We start from the raw sequence: 15938 nt of genomic DNA, 5'->3' as shown, positions 1-15938 counted from the left end.
CATTGAACGTCAGGGACAAGGAGAGAGTTCCTAAACTGCAAGAGAAAAGCAATGTATTATGTACAAGGGAGCCGAAATATGATTAAGTGCCAATTTCTCATCAGAAACCATTAAGGCAAGAAGGCAGTGGTATGGAATATTTAAAGTGCTGATAGAAAACAACTGCCAAACAAGAATTTTTTATCCAGTGAAAATTTATTTCAAAAATGAAGGTGAGGAGAGGAACCATCAAGACGGCAGTGGAGTAAGGTGCTCCTAGAGTCAGCTCCTACTCCAGGGCAGTTAGCAAACACCCAGAGCTCTCTGGAGCTAGCTGAAGCACCTGTTTGGGGGCTCCAGGAGACCAGAAGATCATCCTGCAATATCTTTGAAGGAGTGAAAGGAGGAGATTGCCTATTTGCAGAGAAGACTCATAAGTAGAGCACTTCATGCCGCAGAGGAAGGTGCTATCCTCCATTGGAGGCACAAGCTGCCTTGTGAGCTGTTCCGTGGCTGAAATCGAAAGCTCCACTTCCCCAAACCAAGGGAGGAAGAGACGGTTGGGCACCAATTTCAGCTATTGATGAGGAAACCCAGTGGGCTACTATATAATCCTGAGAACAGCTAAAGTTTGAGCCTGAACAAGTCAGAAAGAGGCGAAGAGCTGCCATCTTCACTCCACACCTGGCTCGAGGGGAAGCAAGGTGGACTGAAAATCCCAGTGCTGATGGAGACCAGATTCTTCCCATCCAGATCATATTGCAGGTCTACCCTAGCCCCCAGTGCCACGTCTAGCAGGGAGGAAGCTGTGAGGACCTGTGCCAGCCTCTCCGGGAAATTACTGGCCAAGCCGCAGAAGCCAGTGATTATCCTACTTGTGGCACTAGCCGCCCCAGGAGCTGTTCTGCAATGGGAATTGGAATCTCCATTTCCCAAGAACAGGGGAGAAGGAGATGATTGGCCGCTGATTTTGACTACTGATTGATAGACTTGGCTGACTAAGAGATAACCATGGGAACAGGGGGGTGTGAACCAGCCCAAATCAGAAAAAGGCATAGCTACCATTCTAACCTCGCCCCCCCTGCCTGAGGGGAAGCCAGGATGACTGAAATTCTCAGTGTAGGCAGGAACCAGTTTCTTTCAGGCAGATCAGCCTGCAGCCCTAGCCTAGGCTTCAGCCCCACCTCTGGCCGGGAGGAGGCTAAGAAGCCCTGCACCAACCTACATAGGTAACTGCAGGTAACTTCGGCTGTCATAGATTGAAAATCAGAAGTCTACCAGGGCAATTGCAGTCATCTTAGACCCGCACTGCATAGATTGCTGCCCACACCTGCAGCTCCATCCTTGCCCCAGGCAGGGGAGAAAGGGATGTGAAGCTTCATCAGTCTCTCTGGGCAACTACAGTCTAGGCCTGCACATGGATTATTCCACATAGCTATGACTCTGTCCCTATCTCTGGCAAAGGAGAAAGTTGGAAGAAGTTTCATTGGTCCCTGGTGAAATGAGGGCAGCTTGAGTCTCCACAGCTTACAGCACCAATGACATGCTTGGTTCCTACTGCACAACTAGCAAGGGAGCAATGATAGGAAGCCCTAAACTGAAGAGAAAAACTGCACCCAGAAAAAATACTCTAGGAAGCCAGATGCGAAGACACCAACAAAAAAATTACAATCCACACCAAGGAACAGGAAGCTATGGCCCAATTAAAGGAACAAGATAAACCTCCAGATGACATAATGGAGTTGAGACAACTAATTATAGATGTTCAAACAAATCTCCTTAATAAATTCAATGAGATGACTAAAGAGATTAAGGATATTAAGATGAGCACAAAGAAGAATTTGAAAGCATACATAAAAAAATAGCAGATCTTATGGTAGTCTAGTTATGTAAGTGCCAATTGACAGAATGTTTGAGAGTAATCTAGGAACTGGATAGCACAGTAAACCAAGAGGTGGGTGAAAATTGTGGCTGATGGTACAGATGCAAGAGTGTCCTTTGTTAGCTAGAACAAACGTATGTTATTACTGCAGGGTGATGGGAATGTGAAGAAGCATGGGAAAAATACAGCTGGAGTGACCTATGGATGTGGTTAGTAGTAATAATATAATATTCTTGCATCTATGTAAAAGATGTACTGTGTTGATACTGAGGCAGTATAGAAAATCTGAGCCAAACATACACTACGGACATGGTAACAATCTGATGATATTATTTTATCTGTAGCAAATAACATGCCACATTGTGGTGTGTTGATGGAGGGGTGTTGTTTAGGAATTCTGCACATGTGCATGATTTTTTTATAAGTTTACAAGTTCAATATATATATATATATTTAAAGATATTTTTTAAAAATATATTTAAAAAGTAGTAATAGGATGGTTTGGGGGAAAAACACACCAATATAAGGTAAGGACTATGATTAGTAGTAAGATTTTGACAGTGTTCTTTCATATGTAACAAAAGTCTCGTGACAATGTAAGGTGTTGGTGGAGGGTTGATGTATGGGACCCCTGTAAGATGTTATGCATGTTTGCTTTGTAGGTTTACAACTTTTACTATACACTTAATTGTTTATTATACTATTATACACTATATATATATAGTGTGTATATATATATATTATACACTATATATATATACACTATATATATATATACTATTATACACTATTGTTTGTGTATGTTTACATATGAGTGATATATTTCAATAAATTTTTTAAAAATGTAGGAGAGTGAGGACATTCCCAGATAAACAAAAGCTGAGAGAGTTCATCCCCACTAGATCTGACCTACAAGCAATAGTAAAGGGAATTCTTCAGGCTGAAAGAAAAATACACTTGATAATGAATCAAAGCAGCATAAAGAAATAAAGACCTCCAGTAAAGGTAACCATATATGTAATTATAAATGCCAGTATGAATGTATTGTAGTTTTGAGTATGGAACTCTACATTTTACTTCTTACAGATTCTAAAAAGGAACTGCATAAAATATAATGATAAATCTGTGGTTTGGACATAAAATATATAAAGATACAGTTTTTTAAAAACACAGCAAGAAGGTAGAGGGATGGAAGATTATTGGAACAGTGTGTATATATGCTATAGAAGTTAGGTTGGAATGAAATAAATCATGATTGTTAATAGATTTAGGATGTTCAATTTAAACCCCATGTTAACCACAAAGAAACTGTATAAAAATATATACAGAAAGAAATGATAAGGGACTCAAATTTTACAATAGAAATAAAAAATAAATATGGAAGTAAGCATTAATGGAAGACTGAAGGGAAAAATGTATAAGAATATAATGTAAGGCCCAGTGAAAGGGTGTCAAATTCCTGGACTTGTCTGTACTGTTTATAGCATCTGGATGTCTCTAGAGCCCTCAGGAGTCCTGCTGTTTGAGGCACCATTTGCTGTGGCAGTCAGTGAGATCCTGTTGCGATGTGCATAAACATAACCTCTGAAAATAACCTCAGGACACGCTTTGAAATCTCTTAGCCATAAAAACTCATGTGTATTTACCCTTTTCCCCTTTTGATCAAGGTCTTTTTCCAGATGCGTTGCTAGTTGGTGCTTGGTAATAATCCATCAGTTCCAGGGAGGCTTATCTCAGGGAATCATGTCCCATGTTGGGGGGAAGGTAATGTGTTTATATACTGAGTTTGGCTTACATAGAGGCTACATTAGGGCAACAAGAAGGCTTTCAGGAGGTAACTCTTAGACAATATATAATACTAGACTAAATTTCAATTTTATAAAAACAAGTTTCATAAGTACAGTTATCAAAATCATGAGCCTGGCATAATGGTCTGTCTTCCTTCACTAGGCACTGCACTAATGAGACTCTTATTAGGGGGAGGCTTAATGTTCTATTAGAGAATTATACACCGTGATCAAGTAGGATTTATCCCAACATGAAAATCAAGGACTGTGTACATCACATTAGAACAAAGGAAAAAATACAATATTATCTCAATAGATGCAGAAAGGGCATTTGACAAAATTAAGAACCCCTTCTTAGTAAAAACATTTACAAAGCTAGGATAGAAAGATATTTCTTCAACATGGTAAAGGGAATAAGTAAAAATCCCACAGCTTATATCATTCTCAATGGTGAAAGACTGGAAGCTTTCCCTCTAAGACCAGGAACAAGAAAATGATGCCCAAAGTCACCACTGTTATTCAACATTGTATTACTCAATATACTTACAAAGTTCTAGCCAGAGCAATTAGAAATAAGAAAAGAAATAAAAGACATCCAAATAAGAAAGGAAGAAGTAAAACTTCCCTTATTTGCAGATGGTGTGATCCTATATACAGAAGACCCTAAAAACCCACAACAAAGCTTCTAGAACTAATAAATGAATTCAGCAAAGTGGCAGCATATAAGATCAGCACCTCAAAATCAGTCGTGTTTCTATGTACTAGTAATAAACAATCTGAAGAAGAAATGAAGGGAAAAATTTATTTATAATAACAACTAAAAGAATCAAATATCTAGGGATAAATCTTACCAAGTATGTAAAGGACTTGTACACAGAAAACTATAAAACATTGCTGAGTGTAACCAAAGAAAACCTAACTAAATGGAAGGACATTCCATGTTCATGAATTGGAAGACTAAATATTGTTAAGGCGTCAATGCTATCTAAAACAATTCACAGGTTCAATACAACCCTAAACAAAATTCCAACCACATTCTTTGCAGAAATGGAAAGTTTATTATCAAATTTATATGGAGTGGTAAGTGACCCCACATAGCCAAAAAAACATCTTGAAAAAAAGGAATGAAGTGAGAGGACTTACATGTCCCAATTTTAAAACTTATTATAAAGTAACAGTAATCAAAGCAGCACGGTACTGGCACAAGGATGGATATATAGATACATGGAATCAAACTGAGAGTTCAGAAATAAAGGCTCACATCTCTAGCCAATTGATTTTTGATAAGGGAGCCAAGTCAAATCAGCAGTGAAAGAATAGTCTCTTCTACAAATGGTGCTAGAATAACTGCATATCCACATGCAAAAGAATAAAGGTAAGCCCCTACCTCACACCATGTACACAAATTAACTCAAAATGGATCAAAGACCTAAATATAAGAACCTAAAGTATAAAGCTCCTAGAAAGAAATGTAGGGAAGCATCTTCAGAACCTTTTACTAGGCAATGATTTTTAGTATACCCAAAGCAAGAGCCACAAAAGAAAAAAATAAAGAAATGGGACATCATTAAAATTAACAACTTTTGAGCATCAAAGGATTTAGGCAGCTCTGTGAAACTAAGACAGAAAGCAACTCATCTAAGAATATTGGTCCAGATGAACAGATTATAAGGAGGCAAAATATAGGGATTGCCAGGTTTCTGTAGAAATATAGATGAAAAACCATTTGCCTTTTGGAGAGGAGTTGATGAAAAACAGCAAATCAAGATAGACTGAGATACCAGGAGAAAAGAATAAGAAAAAACACAAACAGCCAAGGAGTTCTATCAGAGGAAATAGCTGTCTGATGTTATTAACATTTCTAGAGAAAAAGCAGGCCAGTTTGGCTCGCCCTTATATTCTTACACATAGAAAGGAGAAAGCTAAAAGACAGAGAAAAGTAGATTAATAAGTCCACTTTACAAGAATCCCAAAATGCAATAATGAAATAATGGTGGCTAACCTTTGACCACTTACCATGGGCAAAGAGTATTATCTATATTATATTATTTAACATATCCAACAACCCTACAATTAGGTATTAGTATTGTTCCCCTATTACAAATTAAGAAGCTGTAGACTGATGAAATAACTTGTCCAAGAGCACGCAACCATTAAATAGATAAGCTGGGACTTGAAAATTTTCTGTCTGACTTTAAAGCTTAGGTGCTTTACCATTTTTTTACACTGACTTCCCAGGAAAAAAGGAAATGGTGATATTGAGCAGGTGATGCATAAAAAGGCATCAAGTAAGGAGTCAGAGGGGGAAGGAATAGAGAAGGAAAGGGATCAACAGAAATCTTGAAAGATGTCATTATTTGTCACAGAAATGTCACATTACTTCTAGGTGGACAAACCAGGCCTCTGAGATTGGCCTTTTATTTTTAGATTGGTTTTATTAATTCTAATATTTTTTAAAATACAAGAGTCACATATATGTGGGAACCAATGATTCATATCTCCTTTGCTAGCTTATTGCAGTGTGAAAATGTGCCATTTGAAGTTATGGAAGGGGTAAAACACATTTCCTTTAGGGAGACAAATGCCATTACTTAGAGCTGGCCTTTGCATCATGTGGGCCAGATCTCTTACCAATTGGTGGGAGGCCAGACCTAAGCTTCTTGACGATTTTTTTCTTTTGCATTTAATAACAGTTGTAATATTTTATGACTTTTCTTAAAGGAATAAATGGAACAGTTTAAGTTTGGGTACTCTGACTTATATAATATTAAAAATGTCGAAATAACATTGGAATGATTTAAAAAATATCTCTGAGTAAGGATTGGTACATTTTAATATACTTACATTTTCTTGTGGGAAATAAACTTTTTTTTCTATTTTATGTACAGACATCTATTTGAAGGTAATTAAATCTCAGGTACCTAAGTCTACAGTGGCATTAAAATGTAATTGCTTTTATTGATCCAGGAGAAAGTTTTCATACTGACCTAGCCATTTAACTTCTTGATAATAATTTAGAAAAATAAAAACTACAAATGTGTTTTCTACTTCTTGCTATCCTGATACATATAGAGGAAAATGGGTGCTAAAGACAGTTAAGGTTTTCATTTCATGTGAATTCTAAAGAGTCACATATTATTCAGATTTTTTTCCTTCTTTCACAATCTTTTGTGTATTAAACAGATTTTTGGCATCCATTTGTTCATTCACTGAGCAGGTCAAGGGTGCACTAGTAAGCACAGTCCATGTCAATGATATTTATTAGCAGTCTAATGGAGGACCTTACAGTCTCTTAACATTTCTTAAAATTAATATTTTATAGGAAATATTTTGCTTTTGTATAAATGTTTAGAATTTATCTCTTGACCAAAAATGAGATATGAATATCTTGTTCCTTCAGAAGTAAGCATCATTTTACAGAAAGGTGTTGAGGTTGGTGAAGGCATCTGGCTAACATTTTACCACCACCAAAACAGTATTTGAATCTTCAAAATCTTATAGATTCACATTAATTCAAACTTCATGTTTAAAATGTCTTAAGATATACTGGTCTCCTCTTCTTCTGAAAATGGAAACTGCTTCGATAACCAGAGTAATTATAAAAGAGAACCTTCAGGATTTCTTGATTTCTGTGTCCCTGTGTTATCCTTTATTCCCGATGTGTAAAAGTAATAAATTCCTTAATGTCTTTCAAAATGTCCTTCATTATCTGAAAAAGACCAAAGTCACCTTTCAAAGACTAAATTAAAAAATATATATTTTACAGTGTTTTTTTTTTCAGATATTTTTCTCAAATGAGTGAAGAAAAACAAGATATTAAACTCTTTGTTCTTTTTGTTTCACTTTCCCTCTCACTCCAAGGTGGAAGAAGTGGTACTGGCTAAGCACTCTTTTAATGATGCACTATTCAGAAACTACAGTCCCTACTGTGCTGCCATTACAGGAGGTCAGAAAAGGTGTGAGAGCATGTCAACTCCTAAAATATCTTTAGCTTTGGTAGGGCCAGATGTGATCAGTGATAACTACTTAAAGGAAAAAAATTCTAAAAATAATGATCATGTTTTTCTATTGAAAGGTTGTTTCCAGTCTACCCCTATTATAAAAATGCTGGAATAAAGATCCTTTGTACATAAAGTTTTGGGTATAGCTCCCATTGTTTCTTTAGACTAAATAAATCCTTAGACGTGGGGTTGCTAGATTAAAGAGCATGAACTTGTTTAGTCTTTTTGGTACTTAATTCCAAATTACCTTCCAGGACACTTGTAGCAGCTTATTTCACACCAATAATGCATGAGAGTGCCATGTTTCCTCTCATTTGTGAAAGAGTAGGAAATTTGAACCATATGGCTTCTGAGGGAACCAACTCTGGTGATCTCTGATAAATCTCCACTAAATCTCTGGTAGACTAGTGGAATAGAGTCTGTCTGAGTTTCCAAAAAAAAGTAGAATATAATAGATTCTGAAAACTAATGCTCAAAGAAATTGATGTTGACTTCTGGAAAAAAATTCTAGAGTGCATGCATTATTAGAAAATTTATGAATGCTTGGACTTTCATGTGACTTAAGCAAGTTTATTTGAATAGCTATTCATAAGCAGCACCACAGCCAATTTAATGACATTTTCATCCTCTAATAGAAATCTATTTCACCCTCTATATAGAAATCTGATTATGCCTATTTAAACAATATCCCTTTATGTTCTTCTTGGATTTGGAGATCCAGCTAACAGCTGTTTCTAGATATTCTTTAACCATGCAGAGTGTTACTCAATAACTCATTCATCTATATCTCAGACAAGTCAATATTGGGACTATTGTCAATAATAATACCATGAATAAAAATTGTGATGTAAAAGTGAATAATTGACTGATTCATTGATTACCTATGTTAATAATATCAAAATCTTCTCATCTCTTATATAATTATGAGGAACTTAAAAGTGAAATTCTGGCATGTGGTCCATTAGAAGGTATGGGAGCATGCCTACTCCTAAAATATCTTTAGCTTATCTAGGTCCAGATGGGATCAGTAATAACTACTTAAAAGCAAATTAATTATTCTAAAAATATTGATCTTATTTTTCTGTTGAAAGGCAGAAGGTTTGAGAAACTTGATGAAGCTGAGTACATGATGGAAAAGATGCTGTCTTTCAAAGAAACACCTGTCATTTTTCTCTCAGGACCCAAACAGCTTGCAGTAGGTCTGTCTTAGCAAGAAGTAAAGCGGAGAAAATTTACCAAAAAGTGATACTCTAAACAGAATAGCTTGTCAGTTTATTTATTATTTGTTCTTGAATAATTGGGTGTTATGAGAATCCTTATGGAAATATATAGATTGCAAGAGTCTATGGGAATAGGATGACGGTTTTAAATCTTCCATGAGATAAAAATTCAAGCAAATGTATTTCACTCTTGAAAGGGAAGAAGATGCAGGGGATTCTTGGAAGATAGTGGCAATTTAGAAACATGGTTTTAGGAATGTCCCAATTCCCATAGGCAGATAAACTTGAAAACCCATAGCTAGCAAAAAAAATAATACTCCCTTTAATCTAAAATTTCATGTGTGCAAGCCATTCTAATAAGTGTGAAATGATATTGTATCAAGGTCTTAATTTGAATTTCCTTAATGATCACTGTTTTTGAACCTCTTTTCATGTGGTTGTTTGTTATCCCTATATCTTTGTGCATGAAATATCTCTTCGATATCTTTTGCAAATTTTCTAACTGGATCATTTGTATGTGTGTGTGTGTTTACTGTTGAATTTTGAGACTTCTTTATATATTCTAGATATGAGTCCTTTGTCAGCTCTGTGGTTTGAAAGTATTTTTTACCAGTCTGTAACATGTCTTTTCATCATCTTAACAGGGCATTTCACAGAACAAAAGTTAATTTTGATGAAGCCCAATTTATCATTTTTTAACATATAATATTTATGGTGTCATGTATAAGAATATTTTCTTAAGTCATAGGTCCTGATTATTTTCTTTGTTTTCTTTAAGTGTTTCATAGTTGTGTGCTTTAAATTTAAATTCGTGATCCATTTTGAGTTAATTTTTGTAGAAAATGTGAGGTTTATGTCAAAATATTTTTTTTTTGTCTGTGGACATACAATCATTCCAGCACTATACTTCTGTTATTGAATTGCTTTTGTACCTTTGTCAGAAATCAGTTGACTCTTCTTGTGTGTGTCTATTTCTGGATTCTTTATTCTGTTCTGTTGATCTATGTTTCTCTCTGTCAATTCAACACAATATTTCTTTCTGTAGCTATATTTATAAATCCTGAAATTGGCTTACTTTTTTCTTCCCACATTAGTCTTTCTTTTCCCACAGAAAGATGCTTATTTTGTAATTAACAGGAGTCAATGAATTTCTGAGTCCAGAATTTTAATATATCACACATATTGTGCTTCTTTGATTAAGATGGTGTCAACTGGCTTGTCCCCTTTTTAAAATTAAGGTATAATTTAAATATTAAAACATTCACCCTTGTAAAGTATACAACCCAGTGCTTTTTAGTATATACACAAAGTTGTGCAAACATTACACTCTCTAATTGCAGAATATTTTTATCACCACCTCCCTCCCCCCCAAATCCTGTATCCATTAGCAGTCATACCCCATTTTCTCCCCCACCAGTCTTTGGTAACCACTCTATGGATTTGCCTATTCTAGACATTTCAGATAAATTGAATCATACAATATGTTGCTTTCGTGTCTGGCCTCTTTGAGCATAATGTGTTCAAGGTTCATCTATGCTGTAACACGAATGACTATTTCATTCCTTTTAATGGCTGAATAATACTGCATTGTATGGATCTATCACATTTTGTTAATCCATTCATGAGTTGATGGATATTTTTTTGTATACTGCGGTCACCCCTTGGGCTGAAGTGTGGTTTGCTGGCCTGGCAGGGGAGCAGCCGCGGCAGGCCAAGCCGCTGCCCCCATAATAGGGTGGCTGGTTGGACTCACCGCCACCCCTGAAGGAAGCTCGGCATGGGCGCAGAGTGCCCTCGGGTCTCCCCTTCTCGGCAGCCATGCTTCCGCGGCCGCCCCTCCTCCCGGATGGCGCCACACGATGCCTGTGGGGCGGCACCCTTCTTCTTCTTTCTCCCTGCGCAGGCGCAGGGCGGAAAATTCCAGTCTTCCCTTTTCCCCTCCCCCGACAGCAGCAACAGCCAGGCGTGGGCGGAAAAATCCAGTCTGCCCTTTTCCCTTCCCCCGACAGCAGCAACAGCCAGGCGTGGGTGGAAAAATCCAGTCTGCCCTCCACCCCAGCAACAGCAGCCACCAATCCCTAAACCCTGCCCCTTCCCCCAGCAACAGCGACAGCCAATCCCTAACCACCACCCCTCCCCCGTCCGGTACCGCCCACTGACCTTTTGCCGGCAACCAATCAGAACAGGGCGTGGCTTCGACCAATCAGCCTTCCCCAGCCCCTATAAAACTGTTGCCTCTCCCTCAGTAAAGTGGACTTGCGTGTTTACCTTGTCTCCGTGGTAGTTCTGTTGCCGTGCGCCCTCCAGTCCTGAGAGCCCCCGACAAGCGCCTGGCCTCCCTTGTCCCCAGTTCGTCACCGGCTTCTCCGGGCGACCCCTTCGTCGCCGGCTTCTCCGGGCGACCCCGTCAGCCGAACCGCGCAACCCCTTGTGAGACCGATCCCTCGTCTGCTGCCGGACCGACCCCTCGTCCCAAGTGGGCCCGACTCTTCGTCCCAAGTGGGACCGACCCTTCGTCCCAAGCGGGACCGACCCCTCGTCCGCAGCCAGACCCCACCTCTACCGACCGAGCAAACCGTCGCAGTAAACATTTTTTGACTGTTATGAATATTGCTGCTATGAAATTCTTATACAACTTTTGGATGGACATATTTTTTCCAATTCATGCCTGTATACCTAAGGGTGCAATTACTGGACCATATGGTAACTCTATGTTTAATATTTTAATATTTTGAGGAACTGCTAAACTGTTTATCAAAGCTACTGTACCATTTTATATTTAGTATAATTATTGATATGTTAGGGCTACCATTTTATTTTTCATTTTGTTTTTCCTGTTTTATTTTTTTGTTTTTTTTCCCTTAATTTCATGTGGGTTACATGTAATAATCTAAAAATAATTTTTAGGTTCCTATTTGATTTATCTGTAGTGTGTTTAGTGTGTCTATTTGTGTAGATTTTTAGTGGTTGCTCTAGGTATTATCATATTTATAACTTACCACATTTTCTAGTGTCTACATTTGCCCATTTCAGTGAAATGTAGACAATTTGTCCCCTTTTTGTCCCTTTATCCATCCTCATTTAAAATATAATTATCTTCAATATTTTCTCTACATACATTGAGAACCACAACAGACAGTAGTTATGACTCAGTCATCAAATATAACTTAGAAAACTCAAGAGAAAAAGGAAAGTCAATTGTATTTACCCATTCTTTTCCTTTTTTGTGTGGTTTTCCTTCCTTCCTAATGTTCCAATATTCCTTCTTTCATCAATTGTTTTTCTGTTTAAAGAAGTTCCTTTAGTCATTTTTCCTAAGGGAGGCCTGTTGGTGACAGTTTCTTAGTTTTCTTTCAGCTAATAATGTCTTGATCTCCTCTTCATTGCTGCATGATGTTTTCACTAGATACAGAATTCTGGGTGGCATTTATTTTCTTTCAGCATTTGTATATCTTGTGACACTTTCTTCTGGCTTCCATGTTTACTGACAAGAAATCCCTTGTCATTCAAAATATTTTTCCCCTATAGATTTATAGGTAAGGTACTGTTTTTTCCCTGGTTCTTTTCAGAATGTTTTGGTTTTTAGTTTTAGTTTTAATTTTGTTTTTGTTTTCTTTTTCAGAAGTTTGATGTGCTTTGCCATGAATTTCTTTTCTTTTTCTTTTTTTTTTTTTTTAAGATTTTATTTATTTATTTAATTCCACCCCCCCCCCCCCCCCGGTTGTCTGTTCTCTGTGTCTATTTGCTGCGTCTTGTTTCTTTGTCCGCTTCTGCTGTTGTCAACAGCACGGGAAGTGTGGGCAGCGCCATTCCTGGGCAGGCTGCACTTTCTTTCGTGCTGGACGGCTCTCCTTACCTGTGCACTCCTTGCGCGTAGGGCTCCCCTACGCGGGGAACACCCCTGCGTGGCACAGCACTCCTTGCGCGCATCAGCACTGCTCATGCCAAGGATTTCTTTGAGTTTATCCTGTTATGGATTTGTTTATCTTCTTGAATCTGTAGGCTTATGTCTTTTGACAAATTTGGGAAATTTTTTGCCATTATTTCTTTGAAAACATATTCAGCCCTCCTTCTGTGACACAAATGTGTGATATTTTGTTGTAGTTCCAAGTCCCTGAGGCTCTGTTATTTTTTTTCAGTCTCCTTTTTTCTCTGTTGTTCCAATTGATTGCTTACTAGTGTTCTGTATTCAAGTTTACTTACTCTTTCCTCTATCTCCTCCATTCTTGAGCCATCTATTAAAATTTTAATTTTGGTTATTATGTTATTCATTTCTAAGATTTCCATTTGCTTCTCCTTTATATCTTTTATTTATTTACATGGACTTTCTATTTCTTTGGTGAGACTTTCTACTTTTTTATTTGTCTTAACATATTCATAATTGTTCTTTGATGCATTTTTTATGGCTTTTTATATTGTCAGGTAATTATAAAATCTGCATCATCTTTGTGTTGGCATCTGCATATTTTCTTTTTTAATTAAAGTTGATATTTTCCTGGTGCTTGGTATGACAATGATTTTTTTAAATTGAAGTCTGGACATTTGGGTATTATGTTATAAAATCCTGTATCTTACTTAAATCTTCTGCTTCATGAGGCTTCCTCCAACACTGCTTTGATAGGGAAAGGAGGTGCACCGCCTTGCCAAGTGCCCCCTCATGACTTCCATTGGTAGTCCAGGTCCTCCCATGGTTTCCACTGACATCTTGCAAGAGAGGGAGTCCTTACTATTGCTGAAAGTGGAGTACTGGGACTTGCTGATTCTTCATTGGCTAGGTGGTGCAAAGGTGTTTTGTTAACTGTTCCCTTCATGGCACTGGCACCATGGGGGAGTGATCTTGTTACCACTGAGCAATGGTGAAAGTCTTGACTCTTCACTAGGACTCTCCTGACACCACCTCAGTATGGGATGAGAAAGGAACCTAATTACCACCAGGTTGGATTGAGGGTGTGACAACAGATGATTCTGTGGTGTTTGTATGGAATAGAGCAGTAATTGTTTAAAATTTCTCTGTCTTGTTAGACTTCCTTTTCTGGTTCATTGGGGAGAGACAGAGCAGACCTGTCATGGGGTTTTTCTGGTTCATTGGTGAGAGACAGAGCAGACATGTCATGGGGCCTTTTTTTTTTTTTTTTTTTTTTTTGTCTATTTCCACTGGCTTTTCCAGGTTACTGGCTTCTCTAGTAGGGGATATATGGACCATAAAGAAAATCAAAGAAACACACCTCTTTTTCCTCATGTCCTGATGTCCATATCCAGTCTGCTTTCTTCTCTTCACTTTCTGGGGTTTTCTTATATTTATTTTATTTTTAATGCCTAGAGCTTTTAATTGTATTTAGGAGGAATGGGGAAAGTATGTCTACTCCATCTTTCTGGAATTTCAAATCCCATTCATTTTATTGGTTACACAGTACCCAATTGTGTTTATCTATTTTCCTGGTTATGGATTTAGGATTTTGGGTTTGTTTGTTTCTTTTTTTCTTTTTGTTTTGTTATTATAAACAATGCTTTAATGAGCATTCAGTGCATAGCTTCTTTCACATATAAGAAATACTCCAAGGAATATGTCTAGAATAGAAGTGCTGAAGCACAGAATGTGCACATTTTCCACCTTTGCCAAATATTACCAAATTACTCTCCAAAGTGGCTGTAGCTTTCCACATTGCTGCAAGCAGTATATGAGTTTCCCACAAGTTCCTTGTCAGTACCTGGATAAGTGTGCATTCACTTGCTATAATGGGCACCTCACTGAATTATAAAAAACATGGGACTTAGCATTAGATCTTGGATTTCATCCTAAATCTACCACTTACCTGCTCTGTGTCTATGGGCTTCTTTATCTATAAAATGGTGATAATTACAAGCTTCTTCCTTAAATTGTTGTGAAGATTAAATTCTTACGCATACTTTACAAATTGTTAAAAAAAACACACATATTTTAATAATAATTTTACCAAATTTCCAATCAGGGTTCCCTGTTAAAAATACATACTGACCAGCATTCTCTTATTCATTGATTCATTCAACAAATATTCACTGCTCAGTTTATATATGCCTATTTTTGGTCAAAAATTTCTTTGTTTCTGAGAATAACTTTCAAGGCAAGTTATAGGTCAAGAGAGGAAAGCAATAGATATTTTCCACTTCAAAATTAATATAAATAAAAACTAATTTGTATTTATATGAGATTAAATATCTGAATGAAAATATGAAAACATTATTTGATTAGCTAATTTTTACCCCAATGCTTTTTGAATTGCTTACATGGTTTTATCCAATTATCTATTCTGCTGCCAATTACCATGTAAAGTCCATGGATGTAGCCAGTGTACTGCCACTTTGAAGACTGGAGGGCAAAAATGGTTCACTCTGCTTCATAAGATGACTACAATATCTGGATCCTCAGCAAGATCAACCAGCCACTTTGGCCATCATATCTTCTGATTCAGATTGACTGAAACAATTTTACAAACTCTGTGCCGGGCATAAGTTGCTATAACAGAAAACATCAGCTGTCAAGTGGTCTACTTTAGTCATTGAACCTCAGATGAGAAAGCACATACAAATCAGTTGCAGCTGATGTTACCATGGTGATTACTCTGCTAAATGGAAATCCTGAAAGATGCAGATCATAAGGTTGTATGTTGTTTTAAAAGCATGAGTAATAAAACATATGTTTACATCACAGATTTGCCCTCACTGGAGGTTAATCTGTGTCCCTGACGTGCAACCAGATGTTTTATATCACTCTTTTTTCATCAAGTGGAAAGCCTGCTACACAGGAATTTCCTGTTTTCTAATATTACCGTGTATATGATTCTATATAATATTTTAAATGATTTTCATGTAGTTGTTGATAGTGAGGGAAAATTTTTGAAAAATATCAACCAACCCCCTGAAATACTATTATATATACTACATTTAGTATCTTAATACATAGTCATTAAAGAAATAAAAGCAGCAAAAGTAATAACACTGTAAGAAGAAGTGGCTCAGGGTCATACATATCTGATCATCTCTAGAAATAATGACAATAAACACAACATTAGCTCAGAGATTATTTCCATTT

Source organism: Dasypus novemcinctus, chromosome 6 (genome assembly GCF_030445035.2).
Source record: "Dasypus novemcinctus isolate mDasNov1 chromosome 6, mDasNov1.1.hap2, whole genome shotgun sequence".
NCBI classification, from domain to species: Eukaryota; Metazoa; Chordata; class Mammalia; order Cingulata; family Dasypodidae; genus Dasypus; species Dasypus novemcinctus.
The sequence above is the reverse complement of the archived record's forward strand: the minus strand, read 5'-3'. Positions refer to the sequence as shown.